This window comes from Miniopterus natalensis, chromosome X, assembly GCF_054644295.1.
Source record: "Miniopterus natalensis isolate mMinNat1 chromosome X, mMinNat1.hap1, whole genome shotgun sequence".
In the NCBI taxonomy this organism is placed as follows: domain Eukaryota; kingdom Metazoa; phylum Chordata; class Mammalia; order Chiroptera; family Miniopteridae; genus Miniopterus; species Miniopterus natalensis.
Genome location: NC_142103.1, coordinates 105,772,915 through 105,784,046, shown reverse-complemented (window position 1 = coordinate 105,784,046; position 11,132 = coordinate 105,772,915).

Sequence of the window (11,132 nt, the reverse complement as noted above, 5' to 3'; positions counted from 1 at the left end):
TCGTTGTGTACATTTGGGGGGTGCTCTGTGATAACCAAGGGACATGACAGCAAAACTCATTGCAAAGAAAGATAGAAACGAACACCCACCTTCCACCTGAAATTTATTATCCACGCTTGAACCTTAAAGTAGGACTAGGTATAGAACACTAAGCTCCTCCTTCAAAAGTCCACCCTAAGAACCCAAAACACCAACTATGAAGAAGACACACACCCCTGTGTTCACAGCAGTGCAACTGGCAATAGCTAAGATCTGGAAACAGCCCAAGTGCCCATCCGTAGACGAGCGGATAAAAAAGCGGTGGTACATCTATGCCGTGGAATACTATGCAGCTGTGAAAAAGGTGGATCTCGTGCCCTTTGGGACAGGACCTTACCCTTTGGGAGGGACCTTGAGAGGATTATGCTGAGTGAAATAATCCAGTCAGAAAGACAAGTACCCCCACTCATATGTGGAATCTAATCATCAAAATAAACTGACCAACAAAATAGATGCAGAGACACTGAACATGGAGCAGACTGAGGGGTCTCAGAGGGAAGGGGATGGGAAGAGATTAACCAAAGAACTTATGTGCATCTTCGCATAGGCCCTGGACACAGACAGTAGTGGGGTGAAGGCCTGGGGAGGGGTGGGGGCTGGGCTGAGGGGGGCACAGAGGGTGGAAATGGGGAACATCTGTAATAGTGTCAACAATAAAAAAAATATCTATCCTGCTCAAAACAAAAAAAACTGAGACCCGCACACAGAAAAAGGGCTTGTTGGTGCAGAAGTGGGAATGAAGGGATGGGGGCAGGAAGGGGGGGAGGAGGGGGGGCTGGGGAGTGGGGTCACTAACAGGAAAATTGACTTGGAATCAACGGCTCGGTGTCAGGGCTGATTCACTGAGTCCCGGGAAACTGACCATCAACCTGGACCCTTTCAGCCTGTGGAGCCCATGAACTCTGCCTGTTACACCAGAGAGAAAAAACGGGAGAGGACCCGGCGGTGGGCTCGGCTTTGCTTCCCGCAGCCGCCGTGAGCTGGAATTCACACATTGCCAGCCACACCCTGGAGACCTTGGCTGGCTCCCTTGAAGGATCATTGTTGCTAATTGATTTTCCTTTTACCACCCTTTAAATTCCTGTCCTCATGTTTTAAATTCACCAATACAGGGTGGGGAGACCCGAGGAAAGGCCGAACCCCAGCCCTGTGCCCATCTCTCTCTCTCTCTGTCTCTCTCTGGTCAGCTCGCTGTGTCCTCAGGTGCACTGTGTTCTCTTCCAGGTCCGGTAAATAATTAACACTCATCTGTCATAATTTCCTCGTGTTTTATTGCTGAGGGCATCTTGCCATCTCAGTGAGAAGGATGAGAGCCGATCTTAACACAAGATTGAGTATGGATAAGCTGAGCCCGGCACCAAAATGCCTTCCCTGACTCACCCGTCCGTGGCGTTGTCTACGGGATTCCAGGACAAAACGCAAAGGCCGCTCTTAGCGACGTTTGACTCTCCTGGAAGCCACCTGGGAGCGTGGAATTCATCCGTCATCGGCTGACCCACAGGGAGGCTGGTCCACACTGAGGGCCGGGCTGGAAGGAGCTCACCCAGGGGACTCACCTTTTGGGTATGCAAATGAGGTCATCTGCGCGCTCTCCTGATTTGCGGGTGCGCCGGGAAATCCAGGTTAAAGGAAAGGAGTCATTAGGCCAAACACCTGCAGACTCGCTTGCTCCGGCTGAGTGTTCTTAGCTGTGCCGACGGGCAAATGAGTCCTCACAGGGGCAGGTAAGATAGAAGTTGCCAAACCGGGGCAGTTGCTCCAATTCTATCCAGTAGTCGGACAACTCCCTGGCCTGCAGCACTGACGGTGACCTTTCCACCAGGAGAGAAAGTATATCTTCTCTTCCAGGATTATATCTGAATAATATTCCACAACACAGATAGTGAGGAACCCTTTAGAGGCCTGGGATTTGTATTATTTGTCAACACTGGGCCCCAAATCAATAGCCATTCGAGAGGGAATGAGGGAAAGTGACCATAGCATCTCCCCGGCGTTGTAAATAAACAGTTGACCCTGGAGAGTGTTATGCTGAGTGAAATAAGCCCGTCAGAGAAAGACAAGTATCCCCGTGATGTCATTCATAGGAATCTAATGAACCAAGTAAACTAATGAACAAAATAGATCCAGAGACATAGAAGCATGGAACAGACTGAGGGGTCTCAGCAGGAAGGGGGGGTCAGGAAGAGATTAAACAAAGAATTTATGTGCATCTATGCAAAACCCATGGACACAGACAATAGGGTTGGGGAGGCCTGAGGAGAGGTTGGCAATGGGATACCTGTAATACAACAATAAAGACGAATTTTTAAAAAATAAATAAAATATTTGGGTAAGTGAGAATCCAACCATTAGCATCTTCCACACAAAGGAAAGTTCATGGACATCCAGGTAGATGTCTTCAAGACGTGGCTTCTTGGCGGGGGACTTTCTATGAGAGGTGCCACTCTGTGGTCCCCCCATGAACTCCCGACACCAGATCCTCCAGGAGCATCACGCCAAAGGGACAGGGACCTCCTCCCGGGGAACTCTGCCTTGGAATTTTGTAAACACACCAGAAGGCCAGGTCGAGGTGTAAACCCGTCCGCCAGGATGCGAATGCCAGAGGGCACGTGAGGTTTTGTTCTGAACAATGAAATACACAGTGGAGGGCCTACAAACGGCCAACGGGTATGTGAAAAGATGCCCCAAGGTCGCTTATCCTCAGGGAGATGCAAATTAAAGCCACAATGAGGTGTCACCTCACGCCCGTCAGGATGTCTGCCATCAAGAAATCATCCAACGACACGTGCTGGCCAAGGTGTGGAGGAAAGGGGAACCCCGGGTACACTGCCGTGGGAATGCAGACGGGTGCAGCCCCTGTGGAAAAGAATTTGGAACATAAAAATGTCTTAAATACCGATTCCGACGGTGCCTCCGTGACCAGCTGGTCTGAAATCGCGTCACTGCGTTGATTAAATGATGCCGCTCCTCCCAGCGTCTGGGGCTCGACCCGCATTTCGTGGGGTAAGCATGGGCCTTGCCTGGGGAGTCGTCAGCATCCTTCCGTTGTCAGCCTCCCAGAAATGCATCCCACCCGGTTGTTGCTCGTTTGTTTCAACAGGATTTGCTGTTCTCGATACACTTTTCCCGCTAGTTAGCTACTGTCCAATCTTAGCTTTTTCTTAAATTATTATTTTTTAAATTTATCTTTATTGTTCCAAGCATTACGGACGGCGCCCTTTTATTTCCCTGTTGCCCCCCTCCACCCCACACACACCCCCCGCAGGCCTTCACCTCACTATTTTGTCTGTGTCCACGAGTTACGCATATGTGAGTATAAGTACTTTGGTTAATCTCTTCCAGTCCCCGACCCGCACTCCCGCCTTCCGTCTAGTTATAGCTTTTGATGAATGGTGTCTAACGAGCCGTGTTCATTTAATGCAATTAACACCTTCGACACAGCCGTCTGAACATCCAGGTAAGAAAACATCGGAAGACAGGACACCTTGAGAAGGAGCGAGCGTGTGCCCCGACCGGAGTGATGTTTCCTGAGCTGCATGAATCACGGGCAAACCCATGGAGGGCCGTGATCCGAGACCGCTGCCCTCAAATTCCAAATGCAATGGGGGGAAAAAATCCACTCTACCTAAAAAAAATTAATTAATTAAAAAATAATAATTCAGCTTTGGCTCTTGGCTCCCATCCCAGGTGAGCCTTAGACGTTCATTTAAACGGCGGTTTGCTGGTTTCCCAGTGGGACACTGAGCACCTGGCACACGTAGATGCGGCCGATGGAATATCTGCTTTTATCAAAGTTGGCTCATCTCCGAATCTTCGGATTCTGTGTGTGCCATAGGCCGTCACCTGGATGGGGAAGTGGAATTCGATCTTACACAACGGCCCTGTCGGCACACAGGTGTTGTTGTTGACCTAACACCCCCGGGATCTCGAAAATCTCGGATGCCCTCCCCCCGCTGCCCCCGTAAAAGGATATCTTTCCTTCCCTGCACTTTTCAGATGCGAAGAAGGCAGATAGATAGCAGATAATTACTGGGGGCGTCTAGTTCCAAGAGAACCCCAATAGTCGCCTGTCTTCACGATGGGAAAGATAGCTCCCTCCCAAAGAAAACAAAAGACGCTCAAACCCTTCCCTACCCATCTGACTTAACAAAACATCGTCGGTAGACATCCAGCCCCAGCAAATCCCCAGCACAGATCAAGTTGCCCCGAGCAAGAGGCTAGAAGGTCCTCTGTGGAAAATGCACGCCCTTCCGCCGAATATTGGGGTAACTACCGTCTTTCACCTCGAAGGCTGTGCCATTCGTAAAAATGCATTTTCATCAAATGCCGACGAAGTGGCTGATACCGCTATAGACGGCAGACTCGCCAACGTAAAAGGCCGACAGGCCTTGCTCCACAGAGAGCCCAAGACCCCGAATTCGGGGACGGCAAGATGTAAGAAAAGGGGGGCCCGGATGGCGAAGGGAAAGTCGAACGTACCCCGGAGCCACATGAAGTATACAGGTTAGGACTTGACAAAATTCTACCGGGGGTGACCAGGTGGAATCTCAGACTCGGGTAGTCTTGGAGAAAGGTCGCGAGAAGGTGCATTTAAGGCAGCCGGTGAGCAGGTGACGGTGAGAGAGCCGGGAATACAGGGAACAGGGGGTGACGTCCTGCTAGGGAGGAACGACCCTGGAACCTCGGGCGGCCACATGAAGAATTTGCATTGTAGGTCAGCACAGGAAGGCAACTCTAGGACTGGTGACGGATATGCCCCAGCTTGCACTGGAGACAAATACATTTGGAGCAAAGAGAGAGTGGATTAGAAAGGCGATTCGGGGAGCGTGGAGGGGATGAGGTGTGGGCAGGGCAGCCAGGTGTTCCTCTGTTGCAAAAGCCCAGCGTGCACCTCAAAGAACCCCAAGGGGGTGTTGGGCAATGACGCAAAGGGCCATCCGGCAAGGGAGAGACGTGTGGGGCCAGGAAGCCTCAAGGCCGCCCCAGCTCCTAATCTTCCGGGAAAGGTTCGCTTCCTTCCAAATGCCAAGGCGACTAGGCCGCCAGGACATGCCCAGAGGTCAGGACGCCTCTGGGGTGCCACTGTGGCTTTGCAACCCCACGGTCAGGTCAAGGGAGCCCCTACCCAGCAAAGTGGACACTGCACCCCACTCCCTGTCGTCCTGTTTCTCACACCAAACAGTCAGCTGGAGAAAAATCTATACCCGCCGAAGGGAAACACTCGCCCCAACGCCTTCAGGTCCTGGCTTGATACCAAAGAATCAGGCCAAGAAAGTCTCCGCACCCACCAACGCGTAGGGCTCAGTCCAACTCCCCCCGTCTAATCCTGAAGCTGTCACCCCGTCGTATAAATGACCTCCCTTCCTTGGAGGGCATGCAGAGGCAGACCTAAGGAAGCCGCCGTCTTCCACGTCGCCCCGAGCACGGGCCGGCTCTCCGAAAATGCAGAAAACGCTCTTTTCTAACACACAGGCCGGGATCCCAGCCCCGTAGGGTTGCCACCTTGAGCAAATAAATGCCCGGTGAACTTTGAGTTTTAATTAAATATGCTTTTTTATTTATTTATTTTTATTTATTTTATTTTATTTATTTATTTATTTTTATTTTTATTTATTTTATTTAATTAATTTATTTATTTTTATTTTTATTTTTTTTAGCTCAAGCATGTCCCAAATATTCCACAGGAAAGTTGTATCAGCAGAAAGCACTTGTCCCTCAGCTGGAATTGAAACCCCACCAGGTGTTTGGGCCTATGTCTCACACGGAGATGAACGATGGTTCTCATAAGGGAGCTCAGTTTTAGGAACAGGCTGGCAGAGCTGCGAATGACTTACCTGACCTGAGGGTGCAAAGAGGGGGGGGTGAAAGGGAAAACGTCTTTCGTAGCTTAAAAACCGCGTCACAAGGCTGAGCAACCAGCCGTCATAAAAAGAAATATATTGAGCATAAAGCGCGGCTTGGAAGATATCGTCGGTACTATTGCAGTAACGACGTGTGGCGTCGGGTGGGTGCTGGAAATAGAGGGGGGACCCCTTTGTAAAGCCTATGAAGGCCTTAACCACTATGTTGTCTACCGGAAACTAATACAAACTGGTATTGAATGTAAAATGTAATTTTTAAAATAATTCTTTAATTAAAAGTATATATATTAGGCCCGGCCGGGCATGGCTCAGCGGTTGAGCGTGGACCTAGGATCCAGGCGATCGGGGTTCGATGCCCGGTCAGGGCACAGGCCCGGGTTGTGGGCTGGATCCCAGCAGGGAGCGTGCAGGAGGCAGCCGATCAGTGACCCTCTGTCATCATTGATGTTTCTCTCTCTCTCTCCCTCTCCCTTCTTCTCTCTGAAATCAACAAAAACATATTTTTTAAAAATAAATATATTAAAGAAATAACAATTGAGAAAGTTCCCCCACCCCCAAATTTCTTGATTTCTTCCCAGTTGCTCTGAAACAATGAAATGACCCGGGAAAAGTAAAGCGAATTCTCAGCATGGCTCCCTGGCCGGAGCTGAGTGCGGGCTCCCTTGTCATGCCCGGGATGCACACGGCACGACCCTCACAGGTATTTGAGCCTGTGACCTGGATGGGGGAGGGCACCTCCAGGGTGGTAGAAATTCTATTGGGGGAAAAAGCTGATGTAGAATTTACACGTGGTGCCCAAGACATGGAAACAACCTGCCGGGCCTTCAGTGGATGAATGGATAAAGGAGCTGCGGTCCGTTCGCAAAAGGGAATAGTACTCAGCCCTGAAAAATGAATTACTGGTATTTGCGACAACACCGGTGGACCTTGAGAAAACCGTGTTAAGCGAAACAAGTCGGTTGGAAAAAAAACTATATGATTTGTCTCAGGTGTGGGATATAAAACCAAAACCAGTAAATGGACAAACACACACAAAATGCACAGACAACGAGGGGTGAGATGAGGAGGGAGTAGGGGGTCACATATATGGTGACCGAAGGAGACTGGACTTTGGCTGGTGGACACACAACGCAGTGTACAGATGACGTGTCGTGGAATTGCACGCCTGGAATTTAGATGATCTCCTTGACCCGTAAATTTAATTTAAAAAAAAGAAAAGAAAAAGAAAGGCTGATCTAATAAGCGCATTAGACTAGTAGACGGGTCATGGATGGTGGTTCTAAGCAACGTGGACGGCACTTGGGCGGGTGGCCAGGAAAGTCACCTGGGAGGTGTAGCCAGACAACAGCTGGTCTCAAGGCTCAACCCTGCCATCCATCCCGGGGCACAACCCTCTACGTTGACACCCCGACTTTCCAAATCCACAACCCCCGTGGGGATCTTGACAGGGGCGTTGAGAAATAGAGAGATTAGACCAAAGCTAAGATATGCAAATGCTCTCTAAATGGGTACCATCGGTCCCACACCCTCCTACTGAAACGTGTGTGCTCATGGTTCCCCCTGAGGGTTCACCCGTGCTTGAGGCGGATCGGGTGTCATTTCACCCTGTTGACAACCTGGAGGAAACCGAGCTTTCCTTTCAAGCAAACCACGGCCAACTGGAGAACCGGTTATTGGAGAACCTTGCCCAGGAGTTTTGTACTGTAACTGAGACCAATATAAGATAGGAGGAGGGACGGTTTCCTTGGATATTAGGTTCCCGATGGAGACTGAGGTTCCAGTTCTGGGCAGGGGTGGCTTTTTTTCCTGGGAGCTCGGAGTGACAATCGTCACTCCCTCTCCTGGCTTCGGGCAGTTCCCGGGCCATGCTTGGCATTCCTTGGCTTGTAGTCCCACCATCTCCACGTGGTCTCCTCCTTCCCTTTCTACGTGCCTGTGTCCAAATGTCCCCTTATTACAGGGACACCGGTCCTACTGGATTCGAGTCCCAACCCAACGCACTGTGAGCTAACCTAACCCTTAGGTTCCACACACCCAAAGACCTTATTTCAAAATAAGGTCAACTTCTTACCCAAGGATCTGGGCCACGGGTTGGGACATCCAGGTGCCAATGTGAGTCCAGTTCATAGAACTGTCTGCCGCAGCTTGTTGACTCCCAGCTTTTTCATGTTGATTTTACGCTATTATTTTATGATTATTTTTGTTAACGCTCACCTGAGGATAGTTTTTCCCCCTTGATTTTTAGAGAGAGTGGAAGGGAAGGAGGGGGAGAGAGAGAGAGAGAGAGAAACATTGACCTGTTGACCCGCCCACTGATGTCCTCATTGATTGCTTCTTAAATGTGCCCTGACGGGGGATTGAAACTGCAACTTGGTGTATCCAGATGACACTCTTACCAACTGAGCTACGCAGCCAGGGTGCAATCAAGAAGTTCTTTTGCAAGCAGGGTAATTAGATATAATGCACTCGTTTTCATGGCCACGCACACGGGCTGAAGCAACAGAGGAAGCATGAAATCGGTGTATTTCCCAACACACAGAGCACAACCCGTTAATGGACCCTGACACCAAGTAGGTTGGTCAGGCGCTCAAAGAAATGCAATATTGGCCAACGCCGGGCTCAGAGCAAGGTTTCCTGTGAGCACCTGGCTCCAGTAGGCTCTTTGCTGAGTCTCCTGGGCTGAGATACGAAACCCCCGTTGCTTGACGTTGACCACGTGGTCATCAGACCCATGTGTTTTGGCAGCAAATAAATGAGTAACTGTTGTTCGTGAAAACTGAGCTTTGGAATAGCATTTTTTTGTTGTTGTTAATCTTCACTCGAGGATATTTTTATTTATTTTATTTTATTTTTAATTTTTATTATTTTTATTTTTTTAAACATATCTTTATTGATTTCAGAGAGATGAAAGGAGAGGGAGAGAGAGACATAGAAACATCAATGACGAGAGAGTCATTGATCGAGCCCGCAACCCGGGCATGTGCCCCGACAGGGAATCGAACCCCGATCGCCTGGATCCTAGGTCGATGCTCAACAGCTGAGCCACGCCCAGCCGGGCTCGAAGATATTTTTAGAGAGAGTGGAAGGGACAGAGGGACAGAGAGAGAGAGAGGTTGCCTCCCACATGCAGGATCGAACCTGCAACCCAGGTACGTGCCTTTGACCAGGAATCGAACCAACAGCCCCACGGTGCACTGCACCCCACGGTGCACAGGATGTCCCCCATCAGAGGTCATGTTTCGTTAGTGTCACTAGTGCTGAACTTGATGAACCCCCATGGAAGGGGAGAAATGTTGCATCCCCGGGTCTCCTTAAGTAGATAACCCACATCAGAGGACGATCATTTACGCACGTGGAATACCATGCAGCTGTGAAAAAGGAGCTCTTACCCTTTCGGACAGCATGGAGGGGCCTGGAGAGGATTATGCTGAGTGAAATAAGCCATCAGAGAAAGACAAGTATCCCCATGATCTCACTCATATGTGGAATCTAATGAACAAAATAAACGGATGAACAAAATAGAGACAGAGACATGGAAGCATAGAACACACTGAGAGCTCAGAGGGAAGGAGGGAGGGGGGATGGGAAGAGTTAGCCAAAGGACTTAAATGCATCTATGCATAGCCCATGGACACAGACAATAGTGAGGACCTGGGGTGCGTGAGAACCAGGTAGAGGGGGTCAATGCGAGGAAAAGGGGCCATCTGTAATACTCTCAAAACAAAGATGTCTTCTCCCAAATTTTTAAAAAGCAACTAATACCAAGGCTTCAAAATGCATGAAAGCAGAGTTAAATTAAAAAAAAAAAAAAAAGACATTTTGCAATAATAGTTTCCCGGATTTTAAAAAGTTCACCGCCATCATTGAATGACTTGGGTATATAATTCTGGGTTGATAGATTTTTTTTCCTGAAAAGTTTAATTAGGTTATTCTATCATCTTGTGGCTTCTCTTGGAGATGTTAGTGAGTCTCTGTTAGTTTAATTATTTTATATTTTGTAGGCAACCTTGTTTCCTTCTAACTCACTTAAAGATCTTTTCTTAGTCTTTTGAAATGTGGAGTTTTCCCATGACGCCTTCATTTATAAATTTATCTTTGTTTATCCTGCTTTCTCAATGTGCTTTCTGAATGCCTGTCATCGATTAAAATTTTCCAGCCGTAATTTTTCTATTTGACTCTGTACTTCAGAGAATAGAATGAATTACCATTGACACCAATGACAACATTCATCACAAGGATATTTATTGAATGCTCACTGTATACAAGGCAAATTCACAAGAATTAGAATCTGCATAGCTACTCTGTGAAATAGATACTGGTTTTCCCCATTTTACACTAAAAAAAAAAAAGCAACCCTGAGATTTCTCCCCCACCCCATGGTTAGCAGGAAGCATAGCCAAGGCCTGTCGCCAAGTGTTTTGTCCCAGAACCAAATATTTGTTAGACAGAAAGAGAAGGGAAAACAGGAAAATCAATGAGTAACAATGACTATGATGATTTTGACAACACATCAGTATTTTGTTGTTTTTTTAAATTTTTTCAATGTTTTTATTGATTTCACAGAGAGGAGGGGAGAGGGAGAGAGAGAGAAAAACATCAGTGATGAGAGAAAGTCATTGACTCGTTGCCTCTTGCTCGCCCCCTACTGGGGATCGAGCTCACAGCCCAGGCATGCGCCCTGACCAGGAATCGAACTGTGACCCCCTGGTTCGTAGGTCAACACTCAACCACTGAGCCACACCGGCTGGGTGGCAATACTTTGGTTTTTATGCACACTATCTGCTTCACGCTGAAATGAAATACTTAAGGTTGGTTACCAAAAAAAAAATAATAGTAATGTGTCTGGGTTTAGAAGTTTCTAACGGAATCGTGTAAAAAGAGTGACACCAGCCACTCAGACAAAATCAAGTACCATATGATTTCACGTATATGTGGAATCTAATGAACAAAATAAACAAAAACAACAAAAAAAAATAGAAACAGAATCACAGACACAGAGAACAGACTGACAGCTATCATAGGGGAGGGGTTTGGGGTAAAATAGGTGAAGGGATTAAGCAAAGAAAAAAAAAGATTGATGGACAAAGAGAACAGCATGGTGATTATCTTCTATGGGGGGTAAGGAAGGGGGGTAGGGAAGGTAAAAGAGGGTAAGTGGGGAATAAATGGTGATGGAAGGAGACTTGACTTGGGGTGGTGAACACACAATATACAGAATACTATAGAATTGTA